At 42.4% G+C, this 25,202-nt stretch overlaps 1 protein-coding gene across 1 annotated transcript in view; it reads right to left on the bottom strand.

The window, feature by feature from the left end:
* Positions 1-25,047, bottom strand: part of LOC145986590 (uncharacterized) — a 91,131-nt gene extending 66,084 nt beyond the window's left edge. Inside the window, exon 1 of the mRNA XM_083120770.1 lies at positions 24,957-25,047. The gene's annotated coding sequence lies outside the window, so the exon portion shown is untranslated. The remainder of the gene's footprint in view (positions 1-24,956) is intronic.
* Between the last annotated feature and the right edge of the window lie 155 nt (positions 25,048-25,202).

The raw sequence follows: 25,202 nt of genomic DNA, 5'->3' as shown, positions 1-25,202 counted from the left end.
CTCCAACGTTTATCACCTGTGATGCTCCATGCATACATTTCATTTCTTTTGCCCACGAGTGTACCTTGTTTTGTGTTTCTTCTGTTCTGTAAGGCGTGGGACACTTGTTTCTTTCGTTACAAATAAAATATGTACACCCTCCGGCCTTGTGTTTGATTCTTTTGGATGATCACCATTTGTTGCTTAATTTATGGAGAGCAGTGTATTATTCACTATACCACTCCGCACAATCTGGCACAAAAAACATTTGTGTTCCAATTATTTCCGAGTTAGGCCCTTTTCTCCCGTTCGTTTCCTCTACTAGTGCTGCGGGGGAAACTAACGCTCCTGAAGTATCATATGGAAAAGGGTAGATGCTGTGTGACGTTTTTCCTACGCTTTGCGTACAAAAAAGTATTACGTAATAATTCCGCGTGGAAAAGCGTCACACTTCCTCATTCTTCGTACGCCTTGCGTCTCGTTTGTCTTTGGTTGATTATACTAGCCCCCGCTAGAGGCCTCCACTGACCTCTCGCTCGGCGCTCGCTTCTCGAGCAGACTCAAAAAAAAAAAACAGCAGTTTCAGTTCCGACTTGGCAGACCTTCGCGAAACTGTCAGCGTGACTTGGGTCACGAGAGGAAGGCAGGCAGAGAGTATGGTGCTGGTTTAAGTGTGCAAGTCGTCTCGCGGGCGAGACTTAAACTTTTTTTCTGATTGTGTTTGCACGCTATGTTACTGCTACTCTCTCTGAAATTCGACGCGTCAACGCGAGACAGAACTATCTTTTTGGACGGACCTTATACGCTTGCAAGGAAGTTGCATTTGATTGGAGTGAGAAGTTTAACGACGCCCTGTTAGATTTCGTCAGTTTCCAGCAACGCGGACCTGTATCCAGAGTTATAGCTGAGGGACGAATTTGATGGACGTTTCCAGACGTTACCCCAATGTTCTGAGGCCAGAACGAGAAGGAGGACAGAGTTCCGTTTGACTGACCGCCCTTTGCAGTGTCGAATTGGATGTTGGAACATTTTGGAGGAGTTTAATGGAGGTATGTACGGTGTCGATACGTTCTCTTAGTTCTGCGAAGTCCAAGTCGTGAACTGTGTTAGAATCCCGTGTCTTTATCACGATTGAGTCAAAACTTAAATGAGTAAAAGAAGGAAAAACGGACGACGAAAGTTTAAATTATTCTAAATTGCAACTAGCATACTCTGGCTAATTAATGTGACACGATTTGTTGAATATATTGTGATACGACAATGAAAATGATGAAACTTGCGACGTTCGCATAACATTGAAATTTAGCGAGGCGTACGCGTGACAATTCCCATCCATCGCCGCGAATTCTTAAATGTTGAAGTAATTAATATTAGGGTGGCACAATATCAAATTAAAGTAGTGGGAGCATCAAATGTAAAAAAAGGGAGAATTGTATAATTTATTGTGACAAAAGGATAACAGACCAAAGTGAGTCATTTGTTAATTAATTGTAAATATTCGGTTTGATGCCCAAGTGGATTTTACAATGCGTACAAGTGAAAGGATTTAATTGTGATTGTAATTCATGTTGCTGTTAACGTTTAAATTTGTAATACATATTCCTGATACGTCAAATGACGGGTGGTAGATTGAAAGCAAGATTTGTTAAAGTTATAATTGGAGTGATTTTCTAATGCAATTAAACTGGCTTTGTTCACGATGAAATGTTTCTCATGTTATTGATAATTGAGATATTAATCGTTTCTTGTTCGAGATTGAATCTAATAAATTTTTGACTCAAGTCTTTAAGATCTGCATACTGTTCTATACATTTTGTTCACGAACCTTCCACATAAGAAAGTGAAGCTGCGAAGTTGCTATTGGTAAGAAAGGAAGTTATGAACTTCATTGAGTAGTATTGATCCTGCGGATTTTTGTGAATAGTTAGTGTGTATTTTTTGTATTGCTGGATACTTTAAAGAATTGCCAAACCTGAGTGAAATTTTCCACGATATTTTGTGAATGCCATTGCCTATAAATTTATTTTGATTGATTTAAAGGTGAGGCTCGAACGGAGGATTATATTTTTCTTTGTTCTTTGGACACAGTCTTATCATTGGTTCTCCTTTGAGACTGAGGTGGCGGTGGTAAACGCTGGCCTATAACCTCAACAACTTGTGACTTGTAACTGTTGGTTGTTGCTTAATTTAAAGCGCGTACATTAATTGATCCCGGACCTGTTTCTTTACGCTTCCCATAAGGCTTTATTGCCCCTTTTTCTAGTACACGACCAATACGTTACAGCTGGTGAAGGTATATACGGTCTCGGGTACGGTCCCCAAACCACTAATAAAAGATCTGCTTTTCGGCTTCTCGAAAACAGCCGAGCCAAACAGACAGCAGACACTACTAGCAGAAATCATATTAAGTGTTAACACGATCTTAAAGATGAATATTTGCTTTATTATAAACACACAATTATTGAAATAAATTATTACAACTGTTCCAAATTCCATGTAGACAAACTTTAAACCATTACTTTAAGAACAGCTGGCTGTTGTCCGCATCACACTTCTCTGATCCCAAATTTCAACGCCACGCCAGTGTTGACAACTACCAAATATTTACACGATATTTATTGTGAGTTTCCATACAAACAAATTCAATAAACAGATGTTTTTTCGATAAAACGTATGTAAGAAAAATAAGCAAAAAACTCTCTTCTGAGACCTGCAAGTAGCAAAAACGTTGTCATAAATGCTATCCAACTCGAAATATTATTTTTATTAACATTATTTTAATAAAAATAACAGGCGCAAGTTCTTCCCGTTGTAATGACCTATTATTCCGAAACTTAATTAATTTTAAGCTTCAAGTCAGTTCTTTTACTCCCCCGCTGATATCACTTTTCGGAACATTTCCCATTTGTGTGGGGAAAACGAGTGGTTGAAGTGAGTGTTCTCTTTTGTTTGGTGTGTTCTGAATTTACCAAAACAAACATGGATATTTCAAAGTAAGCTCTAAGTAATAGCAGAATTTTATTATATCAATAACGTGGCAAGAATTTTGAGCCAAGCAGCATGGCCGTTGAGAGAGGAGTTGGGGATATATGCGTATCGGCCGCCCCCACAACCTCCGCAACACAGGGGGGCCTCCAGGTGTAGGGTCCCTACTATGTTCTCTCTCTGTACTTCTGATATTTTTTATAATCCCAGAAATTCAACACATTGTGTTTTATTTAAAAAATGGATTTATGAAACAGAAATCTGGTTCTCAATAACATGACGTCTGCGATAATAAGCAGTAGCGTATTGTCTCAGCCAGAGGGGCCCGGGCAACTTACATTATGGGTCTCCGAAGTACAGAATTAACTTACTCACGGATGGAAAATTTTCTCATCTCATACGTTTATAACTACGCAGTTTATCGTAAACGTAGCCTCAATATGAAACTGAAATAAGATTAGTGTTGCCCACGAGACGAGACGAGACGAGACTTTGGTCTGTCCCGTCCCGTCTCGTGAAAATGCTGTCTCGTCTCGAAAATATTCGTTTGTCCCGTCTCGTGTCCTGTCTCGAAGGGTTCTGTCTCGTCTCGTCTCGTCCCGTCTCGTTTTGTCTCGTCTCGTCTCGTAAAAGTGATCCGTGATATCATGCCAACAAAAGTCAAAAGTAGCAGAAACACAATATTTTTCCGGAAAGTGGGATAAAGCTCCAAATAGTTTACCCATTGCGTGGTGAGAATAAATAAGGTTCGTTAATCACGAGGACATTAATAAGGTGGGTGTGCGCAATTTCGCCATGTTTTCAATTCTGCCAGATACCTGTATTTCCCAACACGTCGGCCTAAGTCGGCAGATGGTGCTAGTGTATAGGTAGGTAGCGCACGCTGATCGTGTTTTGTCTCATTTTGATGGGGAGGAGCTAGACGGAAAAGACAGGCAGCCATTGTGTGTGCGAGACGTAGCGTTGTTATAAGATCGAGAGCAACAAAGTGCGGTCCTTTTGTCCAGGAAGGAGGGTTCGAAGCTATGTAGCAAGTATTGCATTGTGAAGACGAACGCTTTCTGCCTACAATGATATGTGTAGTGTTGTGTCGTATACATTGAGAGTCATATTTTCACCCCATTTGTGTAGTCATTGGAAGTGCTTGCAATTTCGCCATGTCTCGCATGCCTACCTTCCTATTTACAAAACTGGACTTGTATCCAAGATGGCGGCTTTCAAGATGGCCGCCGTCAAGGGCACCCCCCTTTATGACTTCCCCCTAGGCCTAATGTGGTCACACATGGTTGTTATTCATCAATTTCCACTAAAACGATTTTTACAAGGGGTGGTAAGGGACTTTTGGCCCACCCTGTATATTATGTATGTCATTACTATCTATACTTTTTCATTATATTCATGGGGTGAAAATATGTTTGTTTTGTAGCGCGGTTTGTCCTGTCCCCTCTGTTTACAGTGGGTGGCAAAATTGTGTACACGGTGTATGCAATTTCGCCAGTTGCATGGTTTTTTTCTTTTGTCTTTTGAAGTACCTGAATAATAGCGCATGAACGTGTTTTTTTTCCACACATACCGTAACATATATACTATCCATTTCCAGTACAGACGTTATCATCATACTTATCAGGAATTTGTAACGGTCGTTCAAAGCTTAACGTGGCGAAATTGCGCACACCTACCTTATTAAAAATGCAGTTTGTTGGTTACTGATTGCTAGGTATCTTATGAAATCTACCTTGTGTTTTTTCTCGCTTCCATACAACTGTCTATGCATCGTACATAAGTGAGTGCTCTTTTTCATTACTGCTATACCTTTTGGAAGTCTTCAAGTGTTTTCCACTAGACCTTCTTTCTTTCTGAATGTCGCTGGGAGCAACAAAAAAGTTTTTAAATGTGTAGTACGAACACAAAAGACTATTTAAAATTTCAATACTTAGTATATTACAAATAGAAAGCATTTATTGTTCTTAATATTGTTAAACATCTTCTATGATATAAGTTTCAAAAAGTGTTTATTTGTGATATTGTGCTGTTTCTTACGCTCAGCTTATGACGCACATACTTTGTTTTCCCTTTAGCCTCTAAATCCGGTACCGCCACCGCTTGATCTAATTTATCCTTCGGCAGGCACGCATCTAGAAACATATGTCGGGGAAGGTGTCCGAGCCAAGTGTTTCAGAAAAAATGATAATAATAACATTAACGACAACAATTAAGCAAATGTTTAAATTACTACATTAATATAATTCATAGGTCTATTCACTTGAATATGTAAATTAATTAATTCTATTATTGTTACTACATGCAATGTTACAAAGATGGTACAAGGATAGTAATATAACAGCACGAATATTAGCTAATATCTAGCTTACGTGTAGTTAAGATCGCCAAAATTTGCATAAAAACAGCTGTCCTGGCTAGGAAATTAATGTCAAAAAAGGTGATGAATTGAAGATTTGCTGAATAACAAAAAAGGATGTTAAATCCAGTTTACGAAAAAAAAGTTCCTAATTAATATTTCTGTACATAAATCTTCATTGATACTGTCATGCATCAAAATAGAATCCTTGTTTTCTAGTAAGTTCGGCAGGAACAAGTAACCCTCGATTATGCTAAACAAATATATTTTTTTGTTTAGCTAGAGCAAGGCCCCAGGAGGATGCAAGAAGCCGTTCCTGCAAAAGTGTATGTTTTAAGAAGCGAAGAAACGTAACAAAACCACCACGTATGGAAGGCAAACCTGCATTTAGTTTATATCGCATATTTACAGAGCCGTGCCTCCTGAAGTTATAAAAATCCCAACTTGATTGATTCTTTTAGACATGCTATAGTTGAAAAAAATATGTTTAGATGCACCAAAAGTGCATCATTATCAGATTATGCATATAACGTGTTATTGGAATCAACATATTTGTGTAAATTGGGTGCCTCCCCGATGGCGTAGTAATAACGTCGAGGTCTTGTAATGAACGGTCCTCGCGTTCGATACCCAATGGAGTCACAAAGTGGATCGGATCGCACTTTAAACTGTAGGTCGGTTCGCGATTTAGCCTATTTGTGAATCAAGTGGACTTAAAAAAATTTTAAAAAATTATCAACCTTAAGAATATTCGAATCCACTAATTCACCCGCAGGTAAGTCAAATTTCACGTATCCCTCTTCATCCTCGTTCATAGACTTCCTGCAATACCTTGTGAATGTGTGTTATATCCCACCAGGTGCGAGAAATGTGCAGAGTTATTCTTTCCCTGTACTGCGTTACTTCTTTTCATAACAGTAAGGCTAAATTCTAGTTTTATCTGAACTTTTAAAAAATGTGCAAAATACGTCTCTATCTTTAAACAACCACCCTTTCTCATGTATGTGTAAAATAATCCCACTCTGTCTCAGAAAACCTCTTCCTACAATCAAATGGCGGAAACAACTCTCAAGTCTGAACAATTATAAATTTATGCTTAAATTTCCTATCATTTATACAAACAGTAGCACATATCACGTCCTTTGGTGCAACACTGTCAACAGCTAATGTTACTTTCCTCGTCCTAATCAATTTACTTCCAACCAGTGACGGCGCCAGGGAAATGTGGCTGTAGGGCGGGGGGCGGAAGGCTGGCAACAAAATATTGTAAGAGGGCAGTCACATTAAAACGCCCGAAAACACTACACATATATACATATATAATAATACTTATAATAATAATAATAATAATAATAATTATTATTATTATTATTATAATTATTAGTATATTAATGTATGGTGTTTTGTGTTTGTCTTTTATTTAGAATGGACGTTTACTGCCTAAATTTACTTCTTGATTACGAGTTTATCTCCACATGATTCGTTTTAATAAAGACATTAATTCTTTTTTATTGGTAAGTTGCGTTGTCTCTAGTGGCCTATTTCAGTATTGGAAGACATTCATAATTTTATAATACATCGTCTTTCTTGAGATGAAACTACCGATATAAATATTTAAGTTATAAGATAATAATATAAATGACGAAAAAATGCTTCGAAGAGTTTAATTTTCTTGGAAAATAAACGTTACGTTGGAAGAAATTAATCTTCTTAAGTATTAGAAACAATGTGAGGCACTTAGTGAAGTGCAATTCTCCCGTAGGAGAATTCTGCTCTATGTGCTTTGGAGAACACATTGCCCACCCTTGGTACATCCAGGACTTGACATTTCTTCTCAATGGCAAGAACAGCCAAATGAGGCAGTTTGCATCCAGCATCCTGTTTCGAGCAAGCCTTTTCAAAGATTTTAAGGACAACCATCTTCGTAACGCTGAAGAGTTTTGGGCAAAATTTGTGTTTCACCTTTCAGGGAAATGTTATCACAGGATAAAAAATCAGACAAAGGTTTCAGTTATGTCATAATTCAAGAAATATTCTGACCCTGGCATTACTTACTCATACTCTACCATTCCAACGTATGTCTGTGCTATCCAATTACAGGCACCTATGGAGTTCGTGGGAAGAAGTTCTTCGATTTTGATATGTACGAGAAAGAGCAAACCTGCATCTAATGATTGAAGAGTGGCAAATCCTAATATGCGTTCTTTTACCTGCCCGATATATGTTTTGAATCGAATTTTAAGTCTAATTTGCATTTTAAGGTTCACGTTCAATACATTTCCAAATAATATCCCCTCATTAACTTCAAGAGTATCGAAGAAATTCACTTTGTTAAGGTTTCCTCAGACTCATCATCTCGAAATTCAAGTCCCTGAATAGTAAGAAACCGCGATGAATCCACAACTGACATGTAGTGTCGGGTTTTCTTCGATCACCTTTGGTCCTGGGTTCGATACCGAGTGGAGGCACTATAAACTATAAGTCCAGTCCCGATTAGCCTTACTGTGCATAAAGTGGACTTCAAACATTAAATCAACTAACCAACCAAATCTTGAATCAACTTTGAATGTCTTTTAATAATTAGCGTTGTCACTAACGACCACGATTAGAATAATTTGCCCGTACTACAGATGATGGCTTGTGGTCCTGAAAATATTCGTGATGTTTTAAAACCATCCACATTCAACACTTTTCCCAAATCTTAAGACTGGTTAAAACTTAGGTTAATCTCCGCTATTACAGGACATAAATGAATGAGAAATCACCTATGCCCAGGTCGGCGCTCGAATCTTGAAAGAAAGTCACACACACATAGCTATATACGTATATACTAAAACAAATCAATATTTGTTAATCAAGTTGGTATTATAAGCTGGAAAGTGATATGATGCAGAATACACCGCTTTGAAAAGGTGAAAATCGTCATACTCTTATAAATGAACTCTTATTATTCGATATTTCATTAACTTCAGTTGGGGGGCCGGGGGCGAAGTGTCTGCCCCCCTGGCGTCTTTACTGCTTCCAACCCTCTAATAACTTCGCTGCTGATAGCCTCACCTCCGAAATGGAAGCTTGCGAGTCGGCGAATAATACAAAGAACTTGTGTTCACTGTCCCTCTTTCATTCAAAGTCTGCCGTTTTCCTTTTCAGTTTTTCCTGCAAAACTTCGTCAGCAAGCTAACCAAATTACAGAATTTTTATTGCCTCTCCCTTGCATCAACCTTCATTCCTACTTCAGGCCTGGATTTATGGCAGTTACCCGCTCCTGCAGGTCAACCTCGCCCCTATGTTTGGTGATTGCCCCCTGAAGCAACGGTGTCCATTGTTCAAAGCGAAACCTCTGTCAGTGGGGAACGGCGAAAAATAGTCTCGGAATACACCCTGGCCATAAACAGGTACCCGCCACCCTGACATTTCTGTCACCTTCCCTCTGAAATTTGATAAAACTACTTTGTGAAATTTGTTTTGAAGGCTAAATTCGCAGAATTAAAATAACAGCTACATATTCCTTCATCTGATTTACAGAAAGGCTAATCGGGACTGGACCCACAGTTTAAAGTGGGATTCAAATCACTATGTGCCTTCACCGGGTATCAAACCCGGGACTCCTTGATTACAAGGCGACGACGCTAACACTGCACCATCGGGGAGTCCCGATGAACAACTTTTCCTTCTACGGTGATTATACAGAACTCTGTGCTCTTCTTCATTTGAAATCTATTCTATATCAGACTCGGTATTTCGTTATTACAATCCAAGGAATAGTATTCTCCTTAAATAAGAAATAAATAAATAAAAAAAAGCATTGGAAATAATCTTCAAACGGACGTAAAGAAATCGAATCCAACCACCTGTAGATTGCCTGAGGTAAACAACAAGAATTTTCTGAACAAAGACATTTCCGAAATTTCCATAACATTCTAATAATTTCGCAACCCTTGCAAATAATAATGTGGTAAAATCTTGTCATGGTTCCCTGTAAACACTAAAATCACCAAATTAGTTATTTCCATATTTCCCGTATTTTCTCCTCCTCTTTAGCTCTCAGCTGCTCGGAGTGGGATAATGCAAGATTATTTGTCCCTAATTATCTCCTTCTCTTAGTCTTGCTAATATCTTGGATTCCTTAAAAACTTTCCCAACAACTCCTTATCAATTTGTACTGCCATGTTTCCTACAATGTCTTTCCTACATCCTAATAACTTCACTTCTGTACACCCTTTGATGTAAAAATTAAATAATAATAATAAACCCTATTCGTCGGTCCGTTTATCTTTCCAACCTATAAAGCTGAGACTATTTTTACAAGATAAATCTCGGACTCGGACACTCCACGATGTTTTGTTCCCTCCTTCCACCTTCTCTACCTGCCCTTTTACTTGATGTTATTCAGAATTGTATTAGTATCTGGAGTACTATCGTAACATAAAGTTATTAACCTGGAATAAATTGAAAAAAATGGGGAGTAACATTGTGATTCGAAAGAGTATAGAAAATAAGTTTAGGTATTCAATTCATTCATTACTCTCTCTAGAATAGTTTTCTTTTGACTTAATACACGCTTATCAACGTCTCTAATGTAAATACTTTATTCCAAGCAAACAAGTATTTGCAACTGATTAAATATTTTGCTTTTATTTTTTCGAGACATTCGAGACGAGGCGAGACTTTTCAAAAGCCGTCCCGCCCGTCCCGTCTCGTGTCTCGTCTCGAAAACGAGACGAGAAAGGCATTCCGTCTCGTCCCGTCTCGAATTTCAAAAGGCTTGTCCCGTCCCGTGAGCAACACTAAATAAGATCATAGATAAATATTCGACATTATCCACACCTCTTATGTTTTACTTCAAAGGGGTCCAAAAACTCAGGAGGGGGAGCCCAGGGGCAATTATCCCTTTTGGTCTGTGGCACAGTTACCCTTATTCCGCCAGGGGCATATACAGTGCTCGAAGTGAGAATTCCTAGCTGCGAATTTGCTTGTTCGAGTTAGGGGATAGAAGGAAGGATCCTTACATGGATCAACGTGAAGACAATTCAGAAGATGGAGTAGGATGCTTATGCAAATTATCCTAACTGGGGTGGGGAGGATGCTTCATAATTTTCTTCTGAGCTGGGGGATAGGACCCCCTGCGTCCTTTACACCCCCCCCTTACACACGCTCTTCGAGCACTGATGATCTATTAACAAAATAGTTCTTGTTTCATGAAAACGTCTCAAAGAAATATGAGTGGTTTATCGAAAAGAAATGGCATCGTTTAAACTATGAATAACAATATTCAGGTCCATTAACATCAAAATTAAACACCGTGCCCATGCGGCAATAACCTTTTCTTTTGGGGGGGAAGGTCCAGTCCTTCCAATCGACATTTCATTGAGTGACAAATTTTCAATGAATAAAGTCCCATCGCCGCTTTATTATTTATCTCTCAAGACTGGAGTCCGTTGCGTTTTCTTCGTAGCCGATTGCAATTGACCTTGTGATGCTAGGTCACCATCGACAAGAGGTCCGGTTCAACCCCCAAAACTGAAATGATAAGTTTGTTTGAGAATATAACTCACAATTAGTATAAGAAGTGTAATGTGAGCGGGTCTTACGTAGAATATTAGCCTGGCGCAGGCAGGCTTTGGGGGCTGAAGGCGCGCATGCGCATCCACCTCAAAGTACAAAAGAGCAATGCTTATCAATTTCCCTAAACAGTATTTATACAAGTGTATTATATGTAACCTAATTAAAAAAAAACAAAAAAAAAAACGTTTCGAGCAAAAAATACAAATGACCACGAACAAAATATTTGGCTGTGTGAAGCCTCGCCCCCCTCCTCCAAAAAATAATCCTGCCTGTGCAGCTGCGTTGAAGGAAGATAAATTATTTCTAATTTCTTCTTCCAGTTTGTTCAGAGATTCAGACCATTCTGATTTAGTTTTTTATCTGATTTAGTTTTGTTCTGATTTAGTCACCTATGTCAGTGACAAAAAATGGGAAGGCGGGGTATTTGCGGTAAAAGTTAAATTGATTTAAGCTAGGGGGGACGGGGACGGTAGCTAACTATTGTGTGTCTCGATTTTTTTTTACTAAGGGGCCCCAATATTATACTTGCAGGGGACCCCCAGAGAACTGCGCTACGCCACTGATTATTACTTAAAACGTCCTTTCTTTCCTAGAAAAACTTGGGCAATGCGCTGTACAATTTATTTACTAGTGAGGTTCGAAAGCAAGAAAAATGGAAAAATATTTCACTTCCGGCGGAGAACGTGCCCTTCTGGGGGCGAATACTACATTAATTCCCGAACCTAAAACGCCCCAGACCTCAAGTTTTTAAGCCCTCGTTTGTCTGTAATGGCGTCTTCAAAATGGCGGTCATAACGAAGATTCTAAACCTGAAACCTGTTTAGTTTATTGCAGTTATTTATCATTCATGACATCTTATTTTCACCTAATTTGCAGTTTATAACTGTATTATGATAACAAGAAATTAAAAAGACCCACTTTATCAAATAATATTAGATATGGCGGCCAATATCGCCGCGAAAAGTCTAAAAATAACCCTTTCAGCTATTTCATCATGTTTTGGATCAAACCTTATGTTTTTGGATGTGCCAGAACTCAACGGTAGCATCCAAAATTGTGTCAGACTAGGCCCATGAAATAATAATAGTTCAATTTTTGACAATCTGTATATGTACAGGGTGTTTCAAAAGTCTTGACACCATAGGACAACTGCGTTATTACTGCAGATGGCGAGAAATGGAAAGAGGGGAAAGTTGTTGGAAATATGAGGTTTTCAATATAATGTGGTTGAATTTTCAACGTAGCATGCACCGTTGAGGCTGATCGCTGGTACGAGCCTCAATGAGAACTGACATTGCCTTGTTGCCACATGCTTCGTCCTTAAAGGGGCATTTACGTTATCGCAACACCGTACTGTACTCGGTAAATTGAGAATGATGACGCAAAATTAGAGGTAAAGTAAGAAGTGTGTGTGTGTGTGTGTGTACAGAAACACGCACACATACGCACAAGCACACAACTGCAAAACCTGTAATTGTGGCTAATATTATCTGAAATAGAGGTTGTTCAGGGCATAGTGATATGAACAAAGGATAAAATTTCGAAACGAAAGAGATCTTAAATTTTTCCCCTTCTAATCAGGATAGATGACCACTAAAATATATTTGCTTTCAGACATCATCTTCTGTTAGCGCAAACCGTAAATGTCAACAATAATGACGATTAAGAGGTTAACGGTTCACGCACATTTCGCCTTCGGTGCCCTAGGTTCGCCGTATCGAGTAACTTGTGTGTCTCAATGAATAAGGAAGGACATCTGGTACCGTTCATCAAAAGGAAGGAGGCAGTAGAGTAGACCAAAAACAGCAGAGAAAAGAATATTGAAAATGTAATGATTCGTGTGTTACGGGTTGCTATCTTCCGTCATCACCCTGCTTCTCCTCCAGACGCCTCTGGCACACAGCCAAATTGCCAATGGCACGCATGGAGGGCATCGATATCCATATCCAATCTTTAGTTCCATTTTTGGAGATACTCTGGACAACTGGAGACCTTAATCTCTGATGGTTACGCTACCTTTCCTTGTCCCAACACCTTCCTTCTCTGAACTACTCAGACAGCAAGCACTTCAACCGAGGACTCCAGCACCGCACGCGGTACCACCACAACAGGACTCCGTACATCGAGTGAGTGTGAAGCTTCTCCCATTCTGGCCCGAGTACATGGAATTGTGGTTCTCGCAAGTGGAGGCCCAGTTCACCATCGCCCACATCACCCGGGAAGAGACGAAGTTCGCATACGTCGTGGGACAGTTAGAAGGTTGGTACGAGTTCGAAGTGAGAAACATTATACGTACACCACCGGCGACCGACCCTTACAGCCGGCTTCGGACGGAACTCACGCGAAGATTATTCTTGTCTGAAAATCAACGATTGCGGCAGATCCTGATGGAAGAAGAAATGGGCAGCCGCAAACCGTCCCAGTTCCTATGCCACCTCCAGTCACTCGCAGGCACCACTCCCATGCGTGACGACTTGCTGCGTACGTTGTGGCTCCAACGCCTGCCCGCGCAAGTCCAAGCGATTCCGCAGGTGCAATCTTCGGACCAACTTGCTGGACCAACTTGCTTCGCTCGCGGACCGCATCGTGGAGATGAGCCCCTCATTGCTCACCCCCGCGACAAGCAACATCACCGCACCGTCCGCTTCGCCCAACCCGTCGGCTACCTGCGCGACCGCGACGCCACTCGCGCCCACCTCCGACACGGTTCGGCTTCTCCAGCGCGTCGAGGAGCTAACTCGCCACGTCGCGTCTCTGCAAAGCTACTTTCGCGCCTTCCGCGGTCGCCCGCAATCGTGTGACCGTACCAGCCCGCGCCGCTACGGCCGCAGATCGCCGTCCAGAGGAAGAAATGAGGGGATATGCTGGTATCACCACCGCTTCGGCGACCAGGCTCAGAGGTGTAACGACCCATGCACTTACGCGCCCGCGACAACAAACACCAACGACAGCCGCTAGTCGCGGCAAACGGCTGCCGGCCTAGTGGAAGCCGCCTGTACGTGACCGACCGCTATAGCCACCACAGGTTCCTCGTCGATACAGGCTCGGATAATTGTTGTTTCCCGAGACGTTTGCTCCCTGACCGACACCATCCGACCGACTACGTGCTCAGTGCCGCAAACGACTCGACGATCAAGACGTACGGAATTCTGCCCCTCTGCCTCAAACTCGGCCTGAGTCGCGAGTTTTCATGGCGTTTCGTCGTCGAGGACGTTTCCGTGCCCATCATCGGATCGGATTTCCTGGACCACTTCGAGCTGTTACTGGATTGTCGCAACAAGCGCCTGCTCGACGGATGAACGAGACTCTGAGATCCCTGCCAACGAACACCACGCAATCCAGCATGAAGGCCTTGTCGGACGAGTCTCCATACAGCGATGTCATCGCCGATTTCCCGACACTCACGCGTCCCGCCGGCACGCCGCGAGAAGTGCGTCACTCCACGGTGGACTACATCCGGACCACTCTGCCCCCCCCGTGTCCAGCCGACCTCGCCGCCTCACTCCAGATCGTCTACAAATAGCCAAGGCCGAATTCGACTCCATGTTGCGCGAAGGCACCGCACGTCGCTCCGACAGCCCCTGGTCTTCGCCGCTGCACATGGTACCCAAGAAAATGGAGGGCTGGAGACCGTGCGGGGACTACCGAGCTGTCAATGCCCGGACGATTGCAGACCATTATCCAGTGAGGCATATCCATGATTTCAGGAACCACCTCCACAGAAACACCGTCTTCTCGGTCATCGACCTTGTCAAGGCATATACACAGATTCCCGTCAACCCAAACGACATTCCGAAGACAGCGATCACCACGCTCTTCGGGTTACTCGAGTTCCCATACATGACCTTCGGACTACGCAACGCCGGGCAGACGTTCCAGCGTTTCATCGACGAAGTGCTCTCAGGACTGGATTTCTGCTTTCCATTCATCGACGACATACTCGTCTCCTCAAGCAACCACGAGGAACACCGCGAGCACCTCCGCGCCATTTTCGGACGCCTCTCGGACCACGGCATCCTGATTAACACCCAGAAGTGTGTGATTGGGACCCCCTCCGTCACGTTCCTTGGGTACGAAGTCTCCGCCGCCGGCACACGGCCGCTTCCCGACCGCATCGCAGACCTACAGGATTTCAAACGACCAGCCACGGCTCGCAGCGTGCGTCGCTTTCTCAGCATGATCAACTTCTACCGTCGTTTCCCTCCATACTCTGCCGAACACCAAGTTCCTCTGCATGCTGCCGTCACCACCCTTCGCGGATCCCAGTCATTCCCATGGACGCCGGACCTAGAACAAGCTTTCGAGGCCTGCAAGACCAGACTTGCCAACGCCACCCTCCTGGCCCATCCGCATCCCGACGTCCCGCTGGGACTTTTCACCGATGCCTCCGCCACCTCCGTCGGCGCATGCCTGCAACAGTTCGCCAACGGCTTGTGGCAACACCTCGCCTTTTTCTCCCGGAAACTCTCCACCAAGCAGACTGAGTGGCCACCGTACTACCGCGGACTTCTCACAGTCTACGCAGCCATTCAGAACTTTTGTCACATCCTGGAAACGCAACACTGCACCATATACGTGTATCACAAGCCCCTCACCTACGCCTTCCAGCAGCGGCGTGACAAACTACCTCCAGTGCAACTCAACCAACTTTCCTTCATCACTCAGTTCACCACGGACATCCGCTACATTGAAGGCACCTCGCACGTGGTGGCGGACGCGTTATCGCGAGTAGACGCAGTTGACGGGAGCACCCCTCCCCCGACTTGCGCTCCCTCGCCTCCGCCCAAGAAGAGAACGATGAGCTCCGTGAGTCCTGAACGGCGATTGTGATCTCCACCTCCAGCTAATGGACATACCTGGCACCGAAGTCAAGCTTTACTGCGACACCTCCACCGCGAAACCCCGGCCGTATGTACCCGCCGCCGCACTTTCGATGCTTTGCACGGCCTCAGCCATCCCGGTATCCGAGCATCCGCGTGCCTAATCGCGTCTCTTTTTCTTCTGGCCCAGAGTCCAGCAAGACTGCCGCGCTTGGGGTCGATCGTGCCAAGACTGCCAGCTAACCAAAGTATCCCGACACGTGCACGCACCATTGGGCAACTTCGTTCCTCCGTCTGCAAGGTTTCAGCACGTGCACTTCGATCTGATCAGGCCTCTCCCACCAGCGGGACCCTACAAGTATTGCCTCACAGCCGTGGACCGTTTCACCCGTTGGCCCGAAGCCTACCCCTTGGAACGCATCACCGCGGTGGACGTCGCGACCGCCCTCACATCGTGGTGGATCTCTCGATTCGGTTCCCCCGCCCGCATCACCACAGATCAAGGGCGGCAATTTGAATCTGAAGTCTTCCGCGAACTAGGACGGATCATCTGCTCCGAGCGCCATCGCACCACCAGCTACCACCCATGCGCCAACGGCATGGTCGAGCGCTTTCACCGCCACCTCAAGGCAGCACTCATGTGCCACCCTGGCTCCACCTGTATAGAAGCCCTGCCCCACGTGCTCCTTGGGATTCGCGCAGCCATTAAAGACGACCTCGCAGCATCGCCCGCCGAACTGGTATACGGCGAACCTCTCCGACTCCCATCGTGCCACCAACAGCCACCCGGATGGAAGACCCTTCTGACCTGGTTTCCAGACTCCGGCAACACATGGCTCGCCTGCGACCACAACCCGGTTCCCGTCACAATCAACCCAGCACCTTCGTCTTCAAGGACCTGGCAACCTGCACCCACGTCTTTCTCCGTGACGACTCTGTACGAGACAGCCTCCAACCATCGTATTCCGGACCACACCAAATTCTCAGCAAAAACGGCAAGACCTTCACCATGCGTCTCAACGGTCGCGAGACCCGCGTCAGCATCGACCGGGCCAAACCAGCCTACATCTGGATGGAGGGCGTCCCACCAACCAAGGATCACTCAGAGACACCAACGAACACCCTACCAACCAACCACCATCGGCGCAACCTCATGAGAGTCAGTCACCGTTCCGGTCGACGCGTCACGTTTCGCCTCCCACACAAGGTCTTTCCCACACACTGTGGTGTGGCGAAAGCCGCTGACTGTTGCTGCCACCTAACGGGGGGAGAAGGAACTCCTTCCGCCTCACCAGACGCGAGGTGATTGACTCATGAAAGCCGGGGTGAAAGACTCAGGACACAAGAAGGACAGTGAGATTCGAGGCATACCGGACACATCGACGAGAGTCTCCTCCTTTTACATTACTGATTGTAATAGTGCGTATAATTAGTGATCATCCATTTGGTGATTCTACACATAACCCTCTTTCTATTTTTCGCCATCTGCACTAATAAGGCCGGCCTTAGACGAAAGCATTTTGTTCTAGCATTTTTGCTAGCATAAATGCTATGTAAAAGCTTCCAAAAATCTTATAACAGTACTTTACACGCAAGCATTTCGGCTAGCTTTTGCGATTACAATGCATGACACATACAGCATGAAAGGCACGTCGAGTTACACACTTTATCGAGTGCACGGTGTTTACAATTGAAAAACTAAAATATTATTCCATACGTGCACAATAAACATTGTAAAGTATATATTTAATCAGTGTCATGCTTCTCTACCTAAAACCATTTAATACGAAGCGTGATTCCTCTTGGTTGAATAATTATCGTGTTCCAAAAATGTGAAGTGATACGCTGTTTACATCTCACGCGGCAGCCAATACAACTGCGTTCGTGATCTAGAGGTCGCTTCTGATTGGTTATATGCTACGAAAAATGATACGGAAATAGGACGGATCCTATCCTTGAGAAATGCCATGAAATATACCATGGCATCTGAAATGCCTTAAGATTTCTCGCTTTACACGATAGCATTTTGGTCATGGCATAAATGTTAAGAAAAATGCTAAGGAAAATGGTTTTGTCTAAAGCGGGTGTAACGCAGTTGTCCCATGGTGTCAAGACTTTTGAAACATCCTGTACATGTATATACAGATTGTCAAAAATTGAACTATTATTATTTCATGTGCCTAGTCTGACACAATTTTGGATGCTACCGTTGAGTTCTGGCACATCCAAAACATATGGCTTGATCCAAAACATGAAGAAATAGCTGAAAGGGTTATTTTTAGACTTTTCGCGGCGATATTGGCCGTCATATCTAATATTATTTGAACATGTGGGTCTTTTTAATTTCTTGTTATCATAATACAGTTATAAACTGCAAATTAGGTGAAAATAAGATGTCACGAATGATAAATAACTGCAATAAACTAAACAGGTTTCAGGTTTAGAATCTTCGTTATGACCGCCATTTTGAAGACGCTATTACAGACAAACGAGGGCTTAAAAACTTGAGGTCTGGGGCGTTTTAGGTTCGGGAATTAATGTAGTATCCGCCCCCAAAAGGGCACGTTCTCCGCCGGAAGTGAAATATTTTCTGTTGTTACGACAATTCGCGATTAGATGTACCACCTGAGCCAGGCACGTATCCAGAGGGGGGCTTAGGGGGCTCGAGCCCCCCCGAAAGTTTTAGGTTTACACTAGATAAAATGAGTTTTTTTTGTTTCTTGTGGTGTGAAATAAAATAATGTGACAATAATTTAAGGAAAGAAATAATTATCGAGGCGAGATGGAGAATGTTCCGTAACCCTGTTATTGATAATAGCACGTATCCAAGATGGGGCACAGGGGGCTCGACCCTCTCCCCAGGAAATTTTTCATTTTACGTTAGATAAAATTAGGTTTTTGGCTTCTTAAATAATGTGAAAATAATGTAAGGAGAGAGATAATTATCGAGGCAAGACGGAGCATGTTTTATACCCCTGTTATTATTAAAAGCATGTAGCAAAGGTGGGGATGAGGTGGCTCGAGCCCCCCTCCCTCAGGAAATTTTTAAATTTACACTAGATAAAATTAGATTTTTGGCGTCTTGAATAATGTGAAGATAATAAATTTATAAATCTGAGAGAAATAATTATCGAGACAAGACGGAGAGTGTTCTATAACCCTATTATTGTCAATAGCACGTATCCAAGGTGGGAATCAGGACGCTTGAGCCCCCCTTCAGGATTTTTTTCTGTTTACACTAGATAAAATTAGGATTTTGGCTTCTTGAATAATGTCATGATAATTTGGGAGAAATAATTATCGAGACAAGATGGAGAATGTTCTATAACCCTGTTATTGTTAATAGCACATATCCAAGGTGGGGTTGATGTGGCTCGAGCCCCCCCCCCCTGGATTTTTTTTATTTTACACTAGATAAAATTAGGTTTTTGGCTTTTTGAATAATATGACGATGATTTAAGGAGATAGACAAGTATCGAGGCAAGACAGAGAATGTTCTATAACCCTGTTGTTGGTAATATTGCACGTACACTTTTCTTGCGCTTTCGGTGTTGTCTCAGCGCACTTGAGGACTATGTAGAGACTTGTCAGCATTTGGAACCTGCACAACAAAGGTAGAGCCACACATAGGCCGATTCGTTGTAATTTCTAATCTCTGGAAGGCGGGAGAGGGTACGTTCTTGAATGAGAGAAGGAGTCAATTACTGGCAATATTAACGAATCCTTTTATCTGCGGAACGTTCTACAATATAATGAGGATATAAATACGCCGATTCAATTTTTCGATTGATCTGTACAAAGAATCAGTTAATGACATTTCAGAGGTAAGTGTGACAATTCATACAGTCGATTGGTGATCAGATCAGTCAGCGTCCTCTGGTTGCTTTATAAGATATAGTGATTCGAAAATGAAGACATTGACGACAGCAGAACTTCCGGGGCCTCAGAGTAGTGCTAGCTCGGTTCAAGGGCCGAAGAGATCAAGGCCTCTCTCTCTCTTTCTCTCTCTCTCTCTCTCTCTCTCTCTCTCTCTAAAGTGAATATTTCATCAGTACCGGATATTAAAACAGAAATAAACTGCGTAGATCAACTGAAAATCAAAGTTTTGAGTGATGATTTAGTTTTGCCAGAACTAAATTTCATATATGCAGTCTGAGAATTTCATGATATAAAAAAATACTTTTGTTTAAGCCTACTGGGTTCGAAACACATTCAAACACTTAACTACCATAAAGAGAGAGCCGAAAATTTTATGAATGTCGAGAAGAGAAAGCAAGAAGATGTTGAATATGTAGACATTTTAGGCGGAAATTGCAGGCTCTACCAGGACCCAAATCAGGGCTCTACCAACTGAGCCACCTAGTCATCCTTGACTTCAACCGATTTTTCGTTAAAATGTCTACATAGTACATGTCCTGTGTATATCAAATCGTAAGGTGTTGTTGCCTGTATAGTGAACAAGCACAGAAAATATAGGAGAGAGAAGAAAATTGAGGAGCATTATCACCGGTTGAGGATATTTTTTTTCTGTGGTCAACAAGAGCTACTACTTCAAGGTGACAATGACAGTGGCCTAATAAGGGAGATTTCACACCGTGTCGCCTGAAGATTAGGTTTGTGCGGCCTTTTGTGTCGCTACGGTGTGAAACGTTGCTGTTGATTGGCCCATTCCAATCGATATGTATCGCGTGTCCCTTCGGTCTGAAATCTTCCTAAGTCTTGAAAATCCAAGTCACAAGGATGGAAGATTAGGGCCTTGTTAAGGTTAGGTGTGAAGGCAGGCAGACGATAAAAACTTCTGGTGGGTTCATTTTAAAAAATGTGTCCGAGATAAAGAGAGGCGTGCCCAGGATTTTCGGAAGGGAGAGGGGTTACGCATACTATTTTTGGTAGTCAGTCCTGATTTTGCCATTTTTTCCCTGTCTTTGACGTTCCTCTTTTTTTTTTTTTTTTTTTTTAAAAAAAAGGAATACTGGGTCAAATGGGGTTGTTACCTCACCAACCCTCCCTTGGGATGGAGATAAATGAGTAAGCATTTGATCATACTGGGAGACGAAACATTAGATGTGTTGGGAACGGAAGGGTTTTCATTATGCATTAATTGTTTTGTGATCCACCTGTATTCGAGAAGACTTCCTTTGTTTCGTGCCGATATATAACAAGACAGCGGAAGCTGTGACAGGCATTTTTGAACACTTGTGAGTGCTAAGGCCTGAATCTGAACAATTTGGTGGGTTTCGGCTTTTACAAGAGCTGAAAAAATGGGAGGACAAGACACGTTAGTGGTGTTCAGGCTCGAATCAGAGAGAAATATTCGAGAGCTGTCTGCGTCCAGTTCGCAACCCACAATTTGAATCTCGCGTTGTCGAGTGGATTGTCCATCCTGTGCATGTGTAACAGCTTCATAAAAACACTCAAAGATACCATAGATGTTTTTTATACCTGATGAGAAGAAATGGACAAACACACATACTGAGATGCAGCCAGAGGGCTGCACAACGGCCAGAATCGCTTACTAGGCCCGCCTGGTTGGTCGGGCGGGCGGGTAAAACTATATACCTGGGTTTTGACCCGTCAAGCATCGAAAGCCCACGGGTAACTGGAAGACCTTGCAAGACGAAGCTTGCTTATATTCAGCGAACGCTCATTCCGGTTTTGCACCGTCTCCAGATACATGAGTCACGCAGTCACCGTTGCCAACTTTTAGATTCTAAACTGTTCTAGGAGCACTTAAAATGTTCATCGCTTTTATCAATTTGAAATTGCAGACATTTATTCCTTGCTAGAAAACATTTGTATCGCTCACACCCAGTGGCGGCGATTGGGTTCCAAAACTAGAGGGCCAAAGTGCAAATGTACGGGGGGGGGGGGGGCAAGGATAATTTAATTTCCCTTGGTACATGAGGTTAGCGTGGTGCAAAAGTAGCAAAAAGTGGGGGGGGGGGCAACTGCACTCTCTCGGCCCCGCCCCTAATTGCTGCCACCTGTACAGGAGTACGAACCAAGTTTCGCAAAAAGTGCCATCGTAAATACTTTGGAACTTTTTGTGACTGGTGGTTGTTCTACATTATACTTTTTGGGGGTGCTCCCCTATGGCGCAGTGGTAGTGTCGTCGCCTTGTAATCAAAGGGTACCAGGTTCGATACCCGGTGGAAGCACATGATGGTTCAGATCCCACTTTAAACTATAGGTCCAGTCCCGATTAGCCTTATTGTGCATAAATTGACCAAATAAATGAATCAATCAATCAAACAGATTTTCTCTCTGGTGTAACTTTGCCAATTCAATATCCGAATTAGTTGCTCAAGATCCCCCCCCCCTGAACACTAAGCCACGATGGTCCATAAAATGGAACATGAAATCAGAATTTGCATTATAAAAGGTTTTTGAATATTGTCATCTCTTTCAACAAATCGTCGTTCGCTAGTGTTGTTGCTAGTTATCTTGTTCTCAGACCGCATTGATAGTAATACGATACAAAATATAATTGTTAGCTTGTATTTTCACACGGGTGCAAATAACAGGCAATGCTATTTACACATTTCAACAAACAAACAACGTAAAAATGAAACCGACAGAAGATTTACGATTTCAAGACCAGAAAGGTGACATAAAATGAACAAGACACACAAACCTATTTCAAGACCATCGAAACAAATTTAGAAAATATGTGGTAGTTGGTTTGACATCATAATGACACTAATTTGAGAAGTTACAAAATCTTAGGTGCAGTGGCTTAGCAACATATCGCGAGGTCCTGGGCGAGATTTGAATGATTTAAGTTTGAAATATCAATGTAAATTGATACACAGTCATCAAGGAAACGTCAGCAAATTATCATATTTATATAATAGCCTACAATAATAATTAATTTCTGACGAAAATTATATTTAATAGTACGCGACAGAGAAATTTACACTTGGCAGAGCTACAGTAACACGCTGCTGGAATTTTCATTAACCAAAGTAGTAGTAATAGTACGTTTTTTAAGATGTTCTTTAGGCAGTAAGATAACTGAAATATCCTTAAGTGTGCTAAACTTTTTTTAAAAAAATCAGAAATACAAAGTAAGAATCTTGAAATATAACCTATATATTATTTAATGAGTCGTTCTTTGTTTCCTCATTTCGAAGTTTGTAGGATGTAAATGTCACAAACCATGGCTTAAGTAGAAAATATGGAAGGACGCACATAAAATGTCAGTGCTTGATAGATCGGGGGGAAGGGAGTGCGCTAAATCACAATCCTGTCTAGGGGCCCAATGTATCTACCTACAAGCTCTTCTACACAATCGGTTTCAACATCAGCAAATCTTAAAACGATAGTCATTTGCACAATAAATGTGAAATGTTTGGTGTAATCAACTGATACAGCTAATTTGACTTTTTTTAAAATTAGCAATTTTCACTTTTTTTTAATTAGCAATTTTGACTTTGTTGCACATAAATTGTACCAGTTAACTTTGAATTTTAGGACTTAGATGATAATAATAACTGTGAATCTCATTTTGTTGTTACGTCTTAATGTTCTTGTAATATTAAATATTTGACGCAGTGGCGTAACAAAATCGTAAAGTACGCGTCCGCAAGAAATAAACTTGGGTCCCTCAAGTACAGTCAGCTTCTTCCAGGAAATTTACGTAATTACTTAGAATGGCTGGTTGTGGCTGCACTTACATTAATAACTATACAAATCGATGCTCTAACTCTGAATTTTCACATATTACAACATATCTTTCTTTGACATTTATGTATTCAAAAGAATATCCCTTCCCCCAAACAGAAGGCGGTACAGGATACAGAGAACACTGGAAGCTAGTGTAGAGGTATCAAGGAGAAGAAACTTTCCTAAAGCACTTGATTTCAGATTTAAGCACATTCCTGAAACGTAGAACTTGATCAGGAAATTCGGAAGATAAATCATCTTCGTGCCCGTTACAGAGGGCAATAACTGCGTCTGAAGTTGTAGGAACGAAGGAAGAACTGCTAATATTATCCATACCTTTTTTGAGTTTAAAATACCAGAAGCATTTAAATGCCCCATACTTTGCTCCGTGGCAGTTTGAGGTACTTTAACATTAACATATTAAAATCGGGTAGGCTATGCAAGGTCACGACACAGAAGAAAAATGGATAAAATTGTCCAAGCAATTTTTGCGTTGATGTTTCACATGAGAAATGAGAATTATTTTGACTTTTTCGGGGCCCCTTAGGCTTAGAGCTCCCGCCCGCCTCTGATTTGACGTATTCATTCAAATTATAACGTTAAACTAGAATATAAAGCCAGTTAAAAAGGTCTTAATTTTATTGCCCACAAAAATTAGCCTTTTCTATCTTTCTCACTTCCATTTATTACGTTTTTCGTATCAACCTCATAGGACGCGAGGCCCCTATATGCGCGAGGCCCAGGGTGGTCGCCCACTTCGATCACCCCTTGCTACGCCAATGATTCTACAACCTCAAGGCACCTGCGCCTAGCAGAAATTCAAATATTTCCATGCGTAGTGAAATATAATGGCCGTTGGCAACACTGACAGTAGTGCTCGCCGTCTACCTGCAAGAACTACATCGAGTCTCACGGGTCTTCTTAAGACCCGGGTAATAGAAAAACCTGGCAGGCATCGAAGCCTGTGCAACACTGTGACGTGAAGCTCGCTTGCGCGATGTCGAACACCTGGGCTTGATGTGCGTGTTGCATATTATTGTAGGCGCGCCTCCTCGCAGACGGGTTTTCTCCGGGTCTTGTGCAGGTCTCTAGTTCCGGCACACAATGTTAATGCATGGAAACAGAGGAGTCGAGTGGTAAAAAATGTTCCGATTTCACGTTCTGATTAAAATGATAGCCTTACAGTTGCAACGATTTAAGGGATAGTTGCTCCCCATTTTTTATTTTTCTGCTTTAAAATTATGGCCTCTTAATGTTAAGCCTTGGCTACCAAGAGAAAGTAAACTTTCCTTGCAACGCCCTCCACCCCCCCCGTTTTGGAACCCAATTGCCACCACTGGTCTTAAACAAACAATTGTGAGGTTCTTACTATACCCTTTAGAAAAATGGTGTTGAGCCCCCCCCGAAAGGAATTCCTGGATACGTGCCTGACCTGAGCGCTAGTGCATGCACATGTCATCATAGAGACATGTCATGTGCGTACACACGGGAGCAACAAGCACATGTTTTGACATTATCTTCTAGAGAGAAAGTATATTTTACTCAGCTTAAGCATATGGCATAATAAATGTTGAGCAACTTACGCATGAAATCCATGTTCTGGCATTCGTGTATCGAGCTACGTAAATGTGGTAAATGTTTATTTAAATACTACCGAAACGAGATGTGTTGCACAAGATAATGTAATTAACAAACGAAATATATAAAAGTATTATTTATATACAGCGCTAGATTTCAATCCCACGTGATTGATTTTTACACTTATTGAATAAATACTACTCTAGTCTACTATAACAAGATATTTCAACTGGAGAATTAACCAATTTTTA

Source organism: Lepisma saccharinum, chromosome 4, assembly GCF_977018435.1.
Source record: "Lepisma saccharinum chromosome 4, izLepSacc3.1, whole genome shotgun sequence".
NCBI lineage: Eukaryota > Metazoa > Arthropoda > Insecta > Zygentoma > Lepismatidae > Lepisma > Lepisma saccharinum.
This window is presented reverse-complemented; position numbering and strand designations above follow the sequence as displayed.